This window comes from Choristoneura fumiferana, chromosome 15 (genome assembly GCF_025370935.1).
Source record: "Choristoneura fumiferana chromosome 15, NRCan_CFum_1, whole genome shotgun sequence".
Classification (NCBI taxonomy): Eukaryota; Metazoa; Arthropoda; class Insecta; order Lepidoptera; family Tortricidae; genus Choristoneura; species Choristoneura fumiferana.
The window spans coordinates 11,117,929-11,138,012 of NC_133486.1; the positions used below are offsets into that span (position 1 = coordinate 11,117,929).

The 20,084-nt window shown below is 37.7% G+C and overlaps 1 protein-coding gene across 1 annotated transcript in view; it reads left to right on the forward strand.

Moving 5' to 3' along the window:
• The window catches only part of UBL3 (ubiquitin like 3), a 128,637-nt gene that overhangs the window by 518 nt on the left and 108,035 nt on the right, over window positions 1-20,084 (forward strand). The gene's annotated exons all lie outside the window — the stretch shown is intronic.

The following is a 20,084-nucleotide window of genomic DNA, read 5'->3' on the forward strand; positions in this document are numbered from 1 at the left end:
CTTACACTTATTAATAAAGTCAACTATAATTAATAGCCAACAGGTTATCAAATTGTGCTAAACAAAACATTGTTATCAGAACTTTCACTAACAAATGTAATTAATGCTGGTTACCAATAAGGAGGTTATCATTTAAATTACAGTTCAAATTTGTAAGAAGATAAGGTACATGCCTACATTTTTATAATTACCTTCACCTACAAAAAAATTAAGCAATATATTTAATCTTAAAAACACTGTGAATTAAAAAGTTTACTTTGACTTAACTTAAAGCATTAATTTTAATTGATGCTTTGTAAAGTGTTGTGTGCCTCTGTATCATCATCAGTGGGCGGATGACAGATGCAATTTACATCAAAATCATGTCGAACAATATACATAATATGGATATGACTACAATTGGTTTAAAAAAGAGAACATAGTTCAAAAATAGTTGTATAATTTTATTGTTGTAGTAAATAATCGTATTTTTTTCTATATTACATATTATCAGTGCATTCCTTTTATAGTTAGTTCACTATCCACTTATGTAGGGGAAGATTACCTCTTTACATCTACTGATGTAAGTGGTACGTATTTGTAAAGTGATATTTCACCATTATTAGGAAGATTATCACCATCACTCAAATTTCTATACATTTTTACCCAAAAATATTAATTGAAGTTTAATAAACGTCTTATCCATCTTATGCTTTCGTCACCATATTGCATCCATCATCCACTCTTTAATCATGATGTTATGTGTTTTGTCACTTTCCAATTACTATGTAGATGATCATAAAGTGATATAACTTTCCCTACAACTTACTTACAGACTAGTTGACTTTGTTGCCTAACATTTCTTAAATATGCATTCTGTATGTGAAAAATTCTTCACTGATTGTGGGACAATAATACATCTGAACATCTCACTAAGAAAATTTTTTTTTTTATACAATGGTAAAACAAATTTCAAATTTATGCTGGGTGAATGGAATAAATGGGTTGTCATTTGGGTAATTGTTTAGGAACTAACAAGCAAAAGGACTAAAGGTCCTAAAGCTTACTATTTTCAAGTGAGTATGATAATGACGGTTGAAAGGAGAAATTACCTTATAAGTGATATTTTTTTTAAGATATTGAGTTACTTATATACATGTTAGGAGTCAGTGAATTTTTCTCTGTCGCTTGAGCGATGTATGTCTCAATATTTTCACAAAAAAATGACACTTAGTCAATTTCTCCTTTCAACCGTTGATATGTGATTGTTCTCTTCCTCTGTGGCCATGTAACACCCAACCTTAAACATACTCCATCATCATCCCATCATCAGCATGGAAACCCCACTGTCAAAAATTTTTTTTTTTCGACTGGATGGAGCAAGTGGGTCTCCTGATAGTAAGAGATCACCACCGCCCATAGACAACTGCAACACCAGGGTATTGCAGATGCGTTGCCAACCTAGAGGCCTAAGATGGAATACCTCAAGTGCCAGTTATTTCACCGGCTGTCTTACTCTCCACGCTGAAACACAACAGTGCAAGCACTGCTGCTTCACGACAGGATTAGCGAGCAAGATGGTGGTAGCAATCCGGGCGGACCTGTATACAATATGTACTGAATTAGTAAAAACTTTAAAAAGAGTACCTTAATGGATCGAGAGTACAATAAACTGAATTTGGAGTTACTGTAGAGTATATAGAGATATACTCTACAGTAACTCCAAATTCAGTTTATTGTACTCTCTTTGGGGTTGCCAGGGGGCAACCCCAAAATTTAATTTAAGAAATTACATGTTGATAAGTAACATACTTTTTCACTGAACAAGGTGAAATTATAACTACACTGTGGTTATTATCATTTAAAAATTTAGCTATGGTATGTTAAATTACATAATGCTACCTACCTACCAAACCTTACCTTACCTTACCAAAACCATTCTTCCAAAAAGCCCTACTATCTGCATCCTCATTTTCTTAAGGCAGACTTCGACCAGAGTATGTAACTCCAAACTTAAGTTAGAATTAGTAAAGAAGAGAAAATTTAAAGTGCGGCTTATGAAGTTAAAAAGATACCCCTGTGACAGGTAGATAAATAAACACACAAACAAACAAAGGGATCTTTGTTATAGATGCCCATTCACACATCTGGGGTACGCTAAAAATAGATATGTTTAGTAAAAAAATAATTAGAATGTTTTACAGAAGTAAGAGATAAAAGTGTTATCTATCATCACTGTTATCTATCTCCGGGAGCCGTGGTGGCCGAGTGGTTGACCTATGGCCTTTCAAGCAGAGGATCGTGGGTTCAAACCCCAGCTCGCACCTCTGAGTTTTCGAAATTCATGTGCGGAATTACATTTGAAATTTACCACAAGCTTTATGGTGAAGGAAAACATTGTGAGTAAACCTGCACAACAAACCTGCGAAGCAATTCAACGGTGTGTGTGAAGTTCCCAATCCACACCTGGCCTGCGTGGGAACTACTGCCCAAGCCCTCTCATTCCAAGAGGAGGCCTGTGCCCTGCAGTGGGACGTATATAGGTTGGGATGGATGGATCTGTTGCTCAGTACCTGTAGTACAAGCTTGGCTTTTTTGGGACTAGATTGCTTGGTGTAAATAAAATTGTCCCATGATATTTATTTATTTATTTTATATCCTCACAAGTTAAATACAATATAACCCAAGAAGACAATTATGTTAATATTAATTCCTCAGCATTTCCAGTCAACCTTGACACTCAGTTCAGATCAGATGTCAGAGCTACAGATATTACAGCAATATTTACATGTCATTGGATTTTCGCGCGAAGTAGGGACGTCATAACCCAGCTTGAATAAAAATCCAGGCAATATTAGGCATAAGGAATGTGTACAGTGTTGCCAGAAGAAAAATATAAAATAATAAATTAATTTCCTTAAAAAAAACATGTGAGAATTTATCACAATCTGGGCGCACGGTAAAACAAAAACAAAGGCACGGCCCTACCATACTTTTCGAACTGATCTGATGCTGAAGCCGGAAGGTAGGCAACGGAACTCTGTTATAAAACAACGTAACTAAGCCGTGTTTGGGCTTAATGGAATCGTTGTGCGATGTACTTTGGCTACGAATCACTAAAAAGTGAAAAATAAAGAAAAACATTAACAAAAAAGTAAAACCGACTCCAAAAAATAAAAAAATAAAAAATGGAACCGATTACAAAACCCTTGAAAATATTTCGGTGACTCAGCACGACCCAGCAGGAGGGATTGAATGAAACCCATAGTATGTAGGTGAGGTAGACGACTATTGTTCCACTCCTGCTGGCTCGTGCTGTGAGGGACCAACTTCGAGTTTGTAGGTACCTAGAAAAATATTTTCAAGGTTTTTGGAGTCGGTGCTATTTTTTGTTATTTTTTTATTTTTTTGGAACGGTTTTACTCTTTTGTTGAAATTTTTCTTTGTAAGAATTTGGTTTAAGAAGAAAACGACATACACAAAAATAGACTTTTTGAGGAATTAACTTCTTTAATATTTTATGTAATTTTCATAATACGATCAACATTTTTTTCACATTTTCTGACTTTAATATTCGACGCCTGGGCGACAATATCCATTTTAGCCAACTAAATGACCTTTCTAGGGCAACTGTACTAATATTGCAGCAAATTGAAACAATTTAGTGTCTATGAATTTCTTCTGTACGACTCGGATTTTTTTCCGGATACCAAATCATTTAATGTTTTTAAAGTTGAAATGCTGACGTTTTTCTCTAACACTATTTGAAGTTTTTTGTGAATAATTTTACCCTGAGGATTCAAACTTAATCTTGATATATGTACTATTAACTTATGGACAATATGACGTTAGTATTCAAACTTAGCATAGTGATGGTTAAAAATTGCTTTTTATCGATGTCGATAAACTTAGTCGATTTTTAATTAATCACTAGCAATTGTACGTTTTTGCCCCCTTCAATCCGGTGTTTGCTAAGAAATTCCTTGTCTACTGCGAAAAAAATTGCTTGAAAACATAGACCATGCTAAAGTATAACTTTACATTTATAGCTTTGGTTATCCTTCTGAATGCCATCCGCTTTCCACAAGAACCCAGCCATGGCGCTGGTATCCCAGGCACAGATTATACCGACATAAATTTCCAAATCCAGCCAGTCCATTTACTCGGCGGTTTTTTCTCTATGCACAATGGGGGTCAAACCGACGTTGTCTTTTCGTCGGTCGGCTTACTGAAAACCAAGGGTACGCAATTTGGGAGCGAATACCCGCCTGTGGCTTCGCATAACGTCTATCCACTGTGAATTTATGTTTATTTCTTTACGGATCGGGGACCTGAATATTTTAAGCGGGCCGTGATTAAAAAGAAACAACGGGGGATTGCAGGCGCCATCAGAAATTTCAATAATCTCGGCGAACTGTTGGTTATTTTCTTATTTTAATGTTAGAAGGCTGTATTTGTGATGCTGCATTTTTTTTAAATCTAGTTATAAAAGTAAAGCCAAAATACTGTAAAGGAGATCTACCAAGAATTGTTTTTTTTTCTCTCCTGTCCTGATTAACCTAGCGGCTAGCCATAGAACATAAATAGTATAAAACAAAGAGACTACAGACAAGCGAACAAAAGGGCTCCCTTAGTCTATAGTTTTCAAGTCTACGACTACGACTTACACCTTTTATACCTAGCTAATAATGCTACTATGCCTTTTGAATTATCATCCCCTTCACAATTCGCACAGATTCTTTGCCGTGCCGTAAAATTTACGAGACTTATTTGTTAATTGCGAGCCAGGATTTCTGCTTTGTTTCTTGCGGTGCTGTGCCTTAGTTTTAAAATTGCAAATGTTTATAAAATTGCAGGATAAATTGTGAAGAAATAAATAAAGAATTATTTCACTTCTGTGTCTTCGTAATTTTTCATATCCTCACCCTATGTCTATCACATAAAAATATATATACTGTAAAAGAGTATTAGTGTTACTATTTTTGATTAGTATATTTTCTTGTGATTTATAAGAGTCGTGTAAGAGAGTAGACAGGTACTAAGATGTAGTGAATTATATATATTTTTTTATTCGACTGGATGGCAAACGAGCATGTGGGTCTCCTGATGGTAAGAGATCACCACCGCCCATAAACATCTGCAACACCAGGGGTATTGCAGACGCGTTGCCAACCTAGAGGCCTAAGATGGGATACCTCAAGTGCCAGTAATTGTAGCTTACTGAAGCTAATTGAGGAAGAGAGATAAATACAAACTTATCCGACAAAATATGATGGAAAAATATGACTTATTGGTTACATCAGTACTGTATTGTATTTTTTACTGATATTCAACTAAAGCGTAGAAGTTTGATTGGTTTTTGGAGTCTTCTGAAAAGTAACAAATTTGGAGTTGAAATAAAAAATACAAAAAGACTCCAAAATTGCATTGCTTAGTAGCGACAACTCTTGTCTGGGTGAGCGGTTAGTTCCGAAAGAATGTGACGTCTGTCGACGAATCATAGATGTCCCTAGTGCTGCTGCTTAAGTAGCATAGTAGAAATAAGCAACCTGAGATATGTATGCATAGGAAAAAATCGTGTCTATATTCCTGTCCAGCAGTGGTGTAGGGGTTATAGCATGCAGCACGGATTGCTGAGGACCTGGGTTCGATTCCCAGTGCTGGTCTCTTTTTCTGGTTTTTCTGTGCATCCATGTCTCAGTTTGTATTTTCGATATGTTCTAAAGCGTAGAATACAGACGGAGCAACACCTATATCGTAAACCTTAACTCGCGAGCCTGCAACCACGTTTATGAACCTCATTTGAATTCCGGCCTGCATATTAAGAATGTTTGTTTGGGATTGGCCGTAAGGCCTGGATCAAACAAAAGACAATGGTATCGTGTGCACTATGCAGTGGCATGAAATTGTCAGAAATGCTGTTTTTCCCTTTTTCTGAGAAGGCTGCACAGCCCGAAACAATGGCCTTTGTGCTCCGCTCTTCAATCGAAGGCGGGAATGGATCTGTTTAATTGCCACTGCCATTCCTTGGAGGAAGTATTCGATTATTTAAGGATACGCACGATTATCCTTTGTGAAATTAAATCGATTTTCTAAAAAACCGGCCAAGAGCGTGTTGGACACGCCCGAAATAGGGTTCTGCAGCCATTACGAAAAAAGTAATATTTTTCTAAGGATTTCGTATTTTTGTCAAGAATTCTTTAGTATATTTTATCTTTAGGCTGCTACTTACTTTATACTACTAAAATTTCAAGCAAATCTTTCCATTTTCCTTGTAAGTTTGATACACTGACTTTACTACCATCCTAAATTTTTTCAAATTTTTCCACCCACCGCTTTAGATTTTAGAGGGCAGATATGGCGAAACTATATGGGTTCCGTTTTTGCCATTTTGGCTACGGAACCCTAAAAAGGAAAACCACTTATAAAATCACGGGACAATTCACACCAATTGACCTAGTCCCAAAGTAAGCTTAGCAAAGCTTGTTTATGGTACTAAGCAACGGATAAATATAATTATATAAATATATAGATACATACTAAATACATATTAAACACCCAAGACCGAGAACAAACATTCGTATTTTTCATATATCTGCCCCGACACGGAATCGAACCCGGGACCTCAAGCTTCGTAGTCAGGTTCTCTAACCACTAGGCATCTGGTCGTCTACTTGGTTTTAACTGTCTTAGTCGATCTGTTGATTAAACTAACTTCTGTTTCGTTTAAATTTAAATATACTGTCGTTTGACCTACAATTTATTCTTTCTGTTGTAAAGTTTACTTGACGGAGAATAATCTGAAGTGATGAACGCTATTGCTTAACTTCCTATTGTTAGGGGCTGTTTCACCATCCATTGATTAGCGTTAACCGACGGTTAAATGTGATGCCGTCTCCGTCTATTCGAACAAAACAAATAGAGACGGCATCACACCTAACCGCCAGTTAATACTAATCAATGGATGGTGAAACAGCCCCTTAAACTTCTAAAATTTGCTCCTTGTACCTGTTTTCAGAATTGCTTATTATATGGTGTTAAATAAAGAGCAGTTTTATTGTAGTGCTTGTGCTACGTTAAGTTCCCGCTACGCGCAGCGACTTGCATGCGCAAACGGTTTGTGTAAAATTGACGCAAAAACTATGGCGTCCAAAAGCCATTTGTGCGGTATACCGTTTTGCGCACACGCTTGCTTGTACAAATTGGAATTTGCGCCAGTATGATTGAGCGTGTAGCGGCTACACTATAATACACTGTAGCCGGACCCTTGCGATTATCCATACAAATACTTGCATGCGCTCATACAAAGTTTACAGTTAAATTCACGTTTCAGTGCGACATAATGGCTATCATGTCTTTCTCGCAAGTTTCGAAGTTTATTCCACCAAATCACGAAATCCGATATGATTATAAAACGACATCGATTCGGAAAGATTTGTCGGTTTCGATCCAGGTCACAAGTTCGTCGGTTGATTATTCAGTGGCGACCTCAAATGGGAGGGTTAACGATCCGCAATTACGACGACCAGATGAGTCTCGCCGCGTTGGATTTGAACAATGGCCGACTAACTGTAACCGCGTCGTCGTTTCGTCACGGACTCACTAAGCCGTTGCTAAACTCTGTTCCCTTGCTCTAGATAGAAAAATAATTATTTCCAGTTTCCGCAATTTTATGGTGTTTTTCAAGGCGACGGCTAATCTATGCCAGGTTAATGTTACGGCATGGTTCTTGGATTTGACACGGTGTTGCTTAAACTCTGGCCGTTGCTGCTTTGTTTTGGAATGATGTTTTTAATAGCACTATTTTTCCTTGTGTTAGGTCATACTGCGCAAATTATTTGTCAAAACAGGGATTTACCAGATGTATTCATTCATGTGCAATGAGTCAAGTTTCAGCTGTAGAGAGTCAAGTCGGTAAAATGTCGTTTTGAATTGATTTAAGTCAATTCTTTCTTACAGCACACTGCGCGCAAAAATTGCTGGGTAGTTTCTTAGGTAAAAGTTAAAAGACTACTATTGAATAATATTGATGATGAAGATGAAGCCGTGCCAAAGTTCGGAAGTGGGGCCTGTTGCAAAGTTCCGCGTGACGTCACGTCGTGGTAAAAACTTTGACTAGCTTCATCTTTGTCATTTATGTTTGATTGACAAAACAAAGAACATACGTGTCCAATATTTTCTGATAATGTAACTGCCCGGCTAAATAGTTTTTTTAGGAAACAGCCCATTGTACAGTCAGCTACAAAGAGATCGATACGGTCAAAGTTACAAAAATATTTATATATACGACTTTATTCACTTAATGTTAAGGTTGTGCATACATATTTTTGACTTGACTGTACTTGGTCAAAGTCGAACCCATAATTTAGGCACTTAAAATCATTTGACGCTTAAATAAGTGGCGCTGAAAAAACTAGTAATTACTCCGCATTTCAATTCCGTTTGGATGCTCTTCAATGTAACTGTATGCGGATTCATCTGTGGGGTAATAATTATGATAATCATTTGAATCATTTCGGCCTCTCACGCACACCGTTACGCCTACGTTGCGCTGACGCATGTATAGGAAAATGATAGCTCTAATAATTTACAGCGTTTTATAGCCGGTATGCGACGATCGTTAACGCGTACGTTTTGTTTACGCTGATGAATGGTTGTGTGTGAGCTAACGTGCAGTTGCGTTTGGCGGGCTTATGGCCAAAGCGATCGGGAGATAAATTGTTTTGCCATAATCCGTTATTTGGTGTTGATATTATAGTAATAACTAGCAAGGAATAGTCGTGGCTTATTGGAAACAATGTTCATGTTTTTTTAAAGTGAAAATGTATTTTTTATTTTATAACAGCGATTTTTATTTATTAGTTCATATAACATTCAACTGTGGAAGCAACTTTACTGTGCTACATATACTATCATCTAAATGCATTTTTTACAAGTTTAGAGTTACAATACTTACAATTAGCACTGTCTGTCGGCATATTTTTTACGTGTCTGCACGTGTTTGTGCCGTTGAGCGTGCGTGACATGTCACTAACGGTAAATAAATGGTTAATACGGTGATCTACGCGATAAGGTGCGAAACTACTCACTTATTGCCTTTTATTACAGCTCACTTGAGCTCACAGCTTTATTAAAGGTCGACGAACCTTGTAAAGATAAGTTTTAAGCCTTAAGTAGAGCTAATAGGCATTTATGCGTAGACAGTGCGCAAACGTCAAGTTTTGCTATTCGTTAGAGAAGTTTGTGAACTTTGTCTTTAAATGTGTTATTCTTAAATAAAACGAGCTTCCTTTTTTTTGCCACGCACCAACCATGTGCGGTATATAATATACAGTTCGATGTCGGTCCTAGTTTAATAAGTATGTATTAATGGAAATTAATTAGTGTTGTTCTCTGTTACCAACTTGTACTAAGACTTGAACCATGGGCGGGGAACACGAATTAAAGTCATAATTTCCCCTTCTTTAAGGATTGACTTTTAAATGAAACCGCACATGCAAAGAACTCCGCGTAATGGAAATGAAATATTAGAAAAGTTTAAATTTGGCTCGAATTGATATTGTTTTGCGTAAAGTTTTAACAATAAGTCAGAAAAGCAATTTCATGTTTATTGCGGTCGGCTGTTTGGATCCTTTGATTTGTATGCTTATCGGCAAGTTTCAGACGCTCGGGGATTTGGGATAAACCTCTCAGACCTAAATGAAGGCACTTCAACTCGCTAGCTTTATGAAAGTTCGTCGGTAGGTGCTCTTAAGATGTTCTCAGGTAAAGCATCGGTCAATTTATTTATTGCACTACTGGAGGGTACGCGGATGCCTCCCTTACAGGGGGTTCTACATCCCCCGAGACATCCGGCCAGACAAACACTTTAATACGACACGAAGCAATTCGTCCATCCAGCCGCCCGGGAGAAAATTAAGACGAACCACCCCAAGATAACCGAGAAAATGAATTCGGATAATGTTTTACGAGTAAGTAATTAAATTGAAATTCCGGTTGGTTGGCAAAAACGTTGATTGCGTCGGAGCGTGATGTCTGTGCAGTCAATGGAGAGTGCAAACTGCAAAGCGTTACGTGAATTTTCTGCCATTGAGGAAGCTATTATACGAGTATGCAAGTTCAGAGCTACTAGGTTCGTATTTGAACTAGCGAGTTCATGTTGTACATTTACATTTTTAAATAGGTACAAGTTTTTCACTTCTACAATAAAGAACTGGCGTTAGCAAGGAGTTACAAACCCACGCATTCGAAATCCACCTTATAGAGAAACTTAAATAGTAAATGGACATTTTATCCTTCAAGGGTCATTGAATTCAGTTAGCATTCCACAATAAATGCCGTTGACAATGGACATTCCTTAGAGCAGCTTCCATTACAATACGGATTCTTTGTGCGTGGCGATGTGAACAGCCTCTTCGAAGACTTGGGATTATGATGACTCAGCTTTGATATCTTTCACTTCGCCCACACGGTGTCTCTTACCCGTCATCTGATACTTGTGCAGACACCTAATGACATGTAGACGTCACGAACACAGTGACTAGCATTAATTATTCCCTGAGCTAAATAACAAACTTCTTTTTCGTATCCGAACTCAAACAAAATACTGTATGGAAACTCTTATGTCCACTGTTTGATTATTTGTTCCGCTCTCCGAATAGTTCGGACTTTCAAACAACTTCTCAGAAGCTTAAATAGTCTATTGTTAAAAATTTCCTTTCCACAGAACAGCGTAAAGAACTCGAAGTTGTAAATGTTACACAGCAAAGATATCCTGTTAAAAGTCTTTTGATGTTGTGTTACTACAGAATTTCTTACTTGATTTGAGCACAACAATAGTTCATTTCGTTCGCTGAGTCATTGGCATAAACCTTTAATAAATATACAGTTGCATTCGAAGGGATATGATTCAAAGGGGATTTGGGGATAAAATGTTTGACAGGCCGTTAATAAGGCCGGTGCACCCTTGTTAGTTTAACACCCACCCCTCATGTAATCTTGCCCAAGCTGTAAATAAGTTAACGTCATACCTCATATTTGAAGGAAATTGAGACTAAGATAAATGTCTATCGTTGTCGAGGCGAGTTCTATTTCCGAATGTAAACCGCTCTAGTAATGAGATTTGGCGGAGAGCGTTCGCTTAAGCACACAGAGTGACATAAGGCCAGCTGAATGGGTGTGCGATCGCAGGCAGACGTTTTTCCATTAGAAGCCTGCCGGTACTCTCACTCGCGCCATTACCTCGCAAATGGCTCGAACAAGAGCTCGCGGAATTTTCGCGCGATTCTGCTTTATCCACGCTGAATATTTTATTCTAAATTCCAACAGGATATGACGAGCGGTGCGCGCCGTATAATTCTTCAATCAACGACTCGAATCCGCCTGACATTGAGTGAAGACACGTACACTAGTTGGTAGTCTTTTCTATTGTGTACCTAGCCTTGAACCAAATCAATTCATTCGTTATTTCTTTGCACAAGTATTAATCCACTGTGGGGGGTACAGTCACCAGAACCAATATCTGACGCAACAAGCGTGCATAAATATCTAATACGACTCTATTTCTAGAGCCGGAAGGACGTGTCAGATATTTTTGTACGCTCCGCTGTGGTAGATATTAATGCTGGTGACTGTACGTATTATAATGTATAAATTTAAAATACATGTCGGTTGAATGAAATACATACAGTTGAAATACCGAAAATTATAAAATATAATGCAACAAAATATATAAAGTTATTTGACATAAGTTCTAAACGCATAAGCTTAAAATGCATAGTGGTCAAAATATATAATAGTTACAATGCATAATGGTTCGTAGTCATATGGCACAAAATGCGCATGCGCATACGTAAAAATGTATACATTCAAAAACATAAAATTATAAAAAAGAAAATGAAATATCAATCAACATTTACCCGTATTCAGTATGTTTTCTATAATGGTTGCAATACATAATCGACACTGAAATTTCATAAAGAAAAATGCATAGAATACAATTCTAATTCTTTGTTTTGGTCAAAGTTGAACCTAACACGCTCCTCCTTGCTACGCTCGTCTTCGCACCTAAAGCTTTTATTCAACTAATGATCAGACTTTAGTTTAAAATGCAAGGTACTTACTAAGTAATCTAAACAAAAACTCAGCGCCAGAGGCCGTATTGCGCCCGCTTGTTAGACAATACGGCCTGCGATCAGTCGGTATCTTATAGGTTAGGATAGGTTAGAGTTTTATCCAGGCGCGAAGCGCCTTAAGTACGCGGAATAGGAGCTCCGTCCACATTGTCTTATAGCCCTTAATTTTTCAGAACTTAACATGCAAATACAACGTAAATAGACTGGAGATGATGATGAACATGGGCATTATATCGTATGTATTTTGACCATTATGAAAAACATACTAAAGGATTTTTAATTGTTATTTCTTTCAACTATTATATATTCTGATTGTATAAATTCTGAACATATACATTGTGAAGTTACTCATTTTAATTATATGTATTTCGACCAATATGAAAAACGTGCTTTATGAATTTTGATTGTTATTTATTTTAACAATTATATTTTATAATTTTCGGTATTTCAACTGTATGTATTTCAACCGATATGTGTTTTAAATTTATACATTATAACATGTACCCCCACTGCGTATTTTCTTTTATACCTATATCAAATTAGGTTAATTACGAATGCAATTAGTGACCTTTATTAAGATTTACATTTGGGAATACCGTTTTGATGGTGTGTAATTTCTTTAAATATAAATAAACTTCAATTTATTACTTCCTTTATTACAACGATGAACCGAAAAAAGGAAAGATTGATGATCTCCATTTCGGATCCTAATTTAATAACATCGGACGTAAATAAATTTACAAGGGAGAAATTTACCGACAAATTGTTGCAGTACCTACACATGAAACCTGAAGTCGAACTAATTGACGCGAGCCCTCGTCCCGTGGCCGTCATGCGAGCTCATTTGTCTGCTCTAGTGACTCATCGGAAACCCGAGGGTGGTACATTATATATGAAAGCAAGATGACTGTTACTAAAGTCCCATGCTGTTGTACAGAATTCGCTCAGCGCGCTATTCAACAATAAAACGCCAAGAAATGTCTTGATTTAAAAGATGTAGGAAGTAAATCTATGAACTCATTCGAAACTTTTTCTTTGGTAGTGAATAGATTTTACGTTCAGCTAACCATCGACCCGTTAAGCATTATTGTTCTTTTAAAGCCCGTCGTTAAGATTACAGTGACTTATCGAGTAACGTAATGCGTTGTAAAGAGATATACCAATAATCCCTACTAATGCGTTAGGGTTGTCGCCCTTTTCTAGTGCTGCTTCCAATATGTGCCGTTTTGGCCCATAAGTTAAGGGTGCATTCTCAAGTGCGGGGGCAATAATCCCCCATAGGTAGCGTGACTGCCGCGTGTCTTGGTCTCCAGAGGGCGTTGTGTAATTTCGTTTTATTCGTCCCTATCGTGCGCCGCCGGAGACTAACGTCTTGCGTGGCGATGTAATCGAAACTGCGATATCGGAACGCTTTAGTGACATTATTGCGTTGCGTTGCGTTGTAGAATAAATAACTTATAGGAAGAGGAATGTGTTTGTTTGAGTTCCATTCCAAGCATTCTGCCGCCGTTATACTACTATGGTTCGCTTTTATACGTTCAAAGGATTACGCAAGTATTAGTAACACGAACAATTTCAATAATCGTTGAATCTTCATGCGTTTCCGCTGCCGAACTGGTTTTCATGTTGATTTTATAGTCTCCATTTAGTGAACATAAAAGATGGTGACTGTAGCGCCCGAATCGGCGCGCTGCGATCGGCACGATTCAAATATAGCCGATCCTTGACCAAGTTAAGAGAGATCCTCTAGCGACTGCACCGGCCGTTGATAGAGTATAATGGCCGCGAGAAAACTAGCGTTTGGCGCTGCCCAAGTGTTCGCTGACACCGTCCGACTGCGGCCAAGATGCGGGCTGATCGTGAATGCTGATAAAACGTGGGTAGTTGGAAGTTTTATGGAGCGGGCAGTAGCCTTGCCTGTTCGCTCGTTATCGCCGACAAGGGGCCTTAAATCAGCCGCCTTTTATTCTTAAAGGCTTTAAGCCTGACGGCGTTCGACGGACCACGGACCTGGGGGACCGATGTAAGCAGAGATGTTACGTAAATTGGCTCCTTTATCTTATGCCGATAGAGTAGGGTACGTGAGGAGGCTCGAGACGTTTAGCTCCTCTTAGAGTTAGCCTTGTCGCCTGTGTAACTGTATCTTAGGCAGGTAGAATTACAATTATGTGGACGCATTAAATCTACTTTATGCAAATTTTCTTTGAAATATTGATTCAACCGCATTTTAGTTGTCCGCGTAACATTTAATACGAACCTTTAGAGGTTTTTTCCAGTCTTATTCAACATACAAAATTGCTTGCGTTACGTAAAGAGCTGTTAGGAACCGTTCGCATAGTCATTACTTTTTGCGTATGATCCGCTTGGCGGGACACCAGGAAGACAAGTTGTACTCGTCGGTCTATCTTACGGAAACATTGATAGGTAAAGAAACTATCGCCTAAACTTCGTTTTTTTTAGCATTAGAAAGAAGGTAAGCGATCTTGACGTGTCTTTTTATTGAAAAACGCTTTTGAAAAATAAGTCACAGCAAATATATAACAATAAGCAAGGACATATGATCATTTACATTCTTTTGGTGTCATAAGTAAAGTTACTGTTTTATTAAAAACGTTTTTCAATAAAAAGATTATTACCTTATTTCTAATCCTAAAAAAAACGAAGTACAAGAAAGAACACTCGTTAAGATTATTTTTATTGAAGTAAGTTTTATGCATGTACGTACAGGGCATAAATATATATACATTCCCAAGACTTCAAACATATCTGTACACCTTTATGCCACTAACCATAAGGTCAATGTCATATATTTGATGCTATAGCTGTATAGATATTTATGCCCTCGACTGTGCCCGCAACTCCGTTTGTATCCCGTGGGAACTGCACTTTTTCGGGATAATATATGTAACTTATGTTAATATGGATAGTGCAAGGTGTTATTGCTGAAAGATAGTTTATTTAGTAATCCGTTCAAAGATAGTAGGAACCCTGCGTAGGAACAAACGTAACGTACATCTGTGCTATCCTCACTTCCTTACAATATTATAAATGTGAAAGTAAGTCTGTATTTCTGGTTCGTCACGCTTAAACCAGCGATAAATATTAAATGTTGGGCACATGATATCGCGGGCAAAACCTGGTAATATTATACAAGACAAGGCACTCAATAGAAGTAATGGTAATTCACACTGCAGTGTGCTGCCATAAAAGACTGCATCAATGTTTGTTATGGACAGTGTGAAATTTTGTACACAATACCAACATCCCTTTTCTTATTATATACTTGTATTTAATTTCCGAAGTCATGAAGTTTTAAAGCGTCCAGCTGTATCTATATAATGGTGAACTACGTCTTGCAGTCAATTTATTGGTCATTCGTGCAGCCGAGCACGGTGGCAAATCCGTTAACGGTCCGATCCAACAATCTATGTTCCGACTAGCACAACTGATGTAATTCTGGCTTAAGATAGCGGGCAGGTGGAGACTTGGAAACCGTATTGATCCTGTTCTATAAAAACATGTTTTGTTTTTCTGACGTAATACTTAAAGAACATTGATTGAACCAGAATTTAAAGACACGGCCTACGTGTCACATGCATGAAAACATAGTTCATGGAGTGCGACTTTGGAGGATTGAAACAAATAGGCTGTGTGTGTGTGCGTGAGTGTGCGCAGGAGTTACATGATCTTATTCCTCCATCGCCATTTTGCCAACGGACTTCCAGGCGGGAGGAGCGTTTTCACCCTTATGTAGTTAGTGTTCCGTTAGCCCGTATGAAGCGGTTTGCTTCATCTTTCATAATGCGAACTGCTAAGGAATGGAATTTGCTCCTGTCGTCTCTTTGATACAATACAATCTAGAGCTCTTCAAAAATAAATAAATGCGGTAGAAATGAGAGCGTTAAGATCTAGTAAGGTGTGAAATTGAGTGACAATATTAGAAATAGTGCGATAAGGGAACGCTGTGGTGTAAATGAAGGTATAGCCACACGGATTGAGAAAGGGATGCTTGGATGGTTTGAGCATGTTGAGAGAATGAATAAAAACAGATTGACTAAGCAGATATATAAGACGAGTGTGAATGGGAACGTTGGGAGAGGAAGGCCTAAGCGAACGTACCACGATCAAATCGGGGACGTTCTGAAGAAAGGTCGGGTCAGGAGTACTCTAAACCGACGTGCATGCATGAAAAGATTAATGAATGTAGAGGAAGAGAGAGTTATATGCCAGAATCGTAGCAAGTGGAAGGATGTAGTCTCTGCCTACCCTGTTGGGAAAGAGGCGTGATTTTATGTATGTATGTATGTAGAGCTCTTCAAGGCTAGAGTGAATAGGCTGTTACTGAACCAGAGAGATACCTTTCGCCTCATCAGCACTTACGAGTAACATCAGGCTAGATAGGGGTCAATCACGGTCAGTTTTATGTATAAAAAAATACTCAAGGTATCCCGTTTCAAGTACTATAAGGCTCTATGCTGATCACCGATGCTTGTATAGATGAAGATGTTGATCACAGAGTTAGTACATAATGATTAAAGTGGAGACCTTTGTCTGGCGTGCTATGTGACCCTTAAACCAATGGCAAAGTATTACAAGATTTCCATTAGACCAGCTATGATGCTGTGAGTGCTGGGCCACCTTGAAAAAACTTAAACAACGATATACAACGGAGATGAGAATGCTTTGCTGGGCAGGTTACGTACTACGCTTAAAGTGCGAAACGAATATGCGTACAAAGATACCCCTATCTATATAGAATATCCTTCAAGGTAATCTTTAACCAAAAACTACGAAAGGTACGAGTACGGTCATGTGACGAAGCAGGACGAAAACTACTCCGGGAAAACAGTGCCCCACAGTGCACCAACTTGAAACTTGGTGCGGAATGTAGTTGTGATGGTGATGACATTGCAAGCACCGTCAACAGGCAGCAAAGAAACCTAAAATTGTTTTTATTTAAGAATTCATATTAAGTTTAGTTTTGAATAGATTTCCAACCAATTTTTAGTTGATTAAGATTGCTATCTTTCAGACGAAAACAAATTTAACACATTTGAATGTTCGTCTGGAGGTTGCCGAAGGATTTTGTTTCATTCACCTTACGTTAGTTATGTTAATATGTTCAAGGGTTGGGAAGATGCCCGTCATTTCACTTATAACTAGGTAGTGTAAGTGGATAGTGACTATATCAATATGTAAGTCGATAAAGTTCATGTGCAGGCTACAATTCCATTGCAGCATATTGTAACACAATCATCATCCCAGCCTATATATGTCCCACTGCTGGGCACAGGCCTCCTCTCAGAATGAAAGGGCTCGGGCCGTAGTTCCCACGTAACACAATAATTTATGAGAAAATATAAAATATCTATTACGCGAAGAAAAGACATGCTTTTTAAATGACTAGAAATAGAATCTATGTTGGTAATTACCTAATTACTACTGATCTGCACAGACAGCTCACGGCTCAATAAACTCAATCATTATGCTAATATGGATGCGCCGCGAGATCCCTTTTTAACCGACTTCAAAAAAGGAGGAGGTTCACAAGTCGAGTGTATGTTTTTCTTATTGTATGTTTGTTACGCGATAACTCCGCCGAATTTCATAATTATTTTTTAGTTCCAAAGGACATACTTCCGAGGTGGTCCCATTGACACCAAGTCAGGATCTAATAATGGGATCTTAGAGAAATCGAGGGCAACCCTCGAATTTATAAAGCACACCTATAGCGATTTTGGCATTTTTAACATCAAGTCAAGTATTTACATTCGGAAAGTATCATTTGGTGAACTGGACCCTGATAAAGAAGACCGTAGTAGGTACTGGTACTCTGTTATAAAATGATATAACTATGCTGTGTTTGAGCTTAATGGAATCGTTGTGAGGTGCACTTTGGATAAAAAACACTAAAAAACTACGAAAAAATTTTTTTAACAAAAAATGGAACCGACTTCAAAAACCTTCAAAATAATTTTCTACTAGTTTGAAGTCGGTGCCTCAGCACGAGCCAGCAGGATCCGAGTGATTGAAGCCCAATATATAGTATGTAGGTGAGGAAGACGACTATATTTGTACTCCTGCTGGCTCGTGCTGAGGCACCGACTTCAAACTAGTAGAAAATTATTTTCAAGGTTATTGAAGTCGGTTCCATTTTTTGTTAAAACATATTTTTTTTCATAGTTTTTATGCTAATTTAGTTAATTTGCTAGTTTTAGTCGATCCAACACATGCTTTGCCCACGATGTTTTTCCAAAAATGCATCTTAGTATAAATATCTTCCTTATTAATAGTGTATCTTTTACTCGAAGTTTGTTTATAAAGAGCTGTTCTATTCTCATAATTATAATAGTTCAAACATTGATTCGTGTTCACAGTCCACATAAATGTATCGACATATTCTATTTAATATCTGACATTCTACATTAGTTTACTATCTGTATGAGTCACAGGTGGTCCTACAGACATCCAGTCTGCATTTGCGTAGGTTAATTAATCGTTATGCAATTATGTGCATATGCACTTAAGCGGATAAGTCGGTTTGCAATCATAGCCAACGACATAATGTCTAGTTTCCTTCGATAATGACCTGCAGGGCTACTACAAAACTCGATACTCGAAGTTCGTGTCGTGCGGTCCTTCTGTACTGTTTAATACGAGAGCGAGAGGGACGGTACGTTACGAACTTCGAGTTTCGAGTTTCGTAGTAGCCCTGCTGTTTTCTACGATACTGTCTGTAGTAATTGTTGGATTCGTTTATATCGATGACATTTTATTTGTTATTTTTACAGACATAATAATTACTGATTAATTATTATAAAAGCCAGTTCCTACATGCATACTTAAAGCATATGACTGTTTAATATCATTCAACTAAAACCAATTAGGCGATACCTAAACACTCATCGTGTTGCTGGTAGTTTTTTGTTGGGGCTGAGTCGCCTTAAAGAGCCATGCTTTTGTTTAGATACTAAACTTGTTGTAGTGTAGGTCGTTTTTTTTTTAATTTTCGGTGGTGGTAGTAGTTGGGTTTGTGTGACTTAGGGGCTGTTTTACCATCCATTGATTAGCGTTAACCGACGGTTAAATGAGATGCCGTCTCCGTCTATTCGAACAAAACAAATAGAGACGGCATCACAGCTAACCGCTAGTTAACACTAATCAATGGATGGTGAAACAGCCCCTTAATGTGGTTAGTGTCAGGTCAGTGTACATATGTGTTGCACAAACGTAGCTGTCTTGCAACGCAGGAATTGGTTTTCGTTCATGCCTGTTTCTTATAAATATTTAAAGCTTCAGATTTGTCTTTCAAGATGAGGGCACATTTGATCAAATATTTCAACTGGCACGTTTTTTTTTTAACATACCTAAGTTAAGCAGCGTTTCTACCGGAGATATGCGAGGATGTGTTGCGAGGAATATATTTTTCATGAACAATAGAAACGCTTCATTTACCTCGCCTCGCTCCGCTCAGCTGTTTCCACAACAGATGTGCTGTGCGAGGATGTGTAAATGAAGCGTTTCTATTGGTTGAAAACACATCCCTCGCAACACATCTTCGGACATTATTGGTGGAAACGCTGATTTAATATGAAAATAAACTCAAACATGCTCGTTGATAGATTAAAATAGAGCCTCAAATTGTGTTTTAATAAAAGAAGCTCAAAATTAAGCAGCTAAAATGGAATACAATTTTAATCTAAACTAAGAGTTGGGGGTTAAAACTTTTAAACTCTTGTTATCTTCATAGAAAAAAATATATATACCTCGTTGAGTTTCTTGCCGGATTCTTCTCAGCAGAGGTTTTTCCGAACCGGTGGTAGATTTTTTTGACATTCATAAGTGCTTGTTATAGCCTAAATTGAATAAAGATATTTTGACTTTGACTTTGACTTTGAAAGTATTTGATAGACTTTGAAAATTCCGGTGTACTTTGCTTTTAATTATTATTATTAAAAATAAGACGTGATG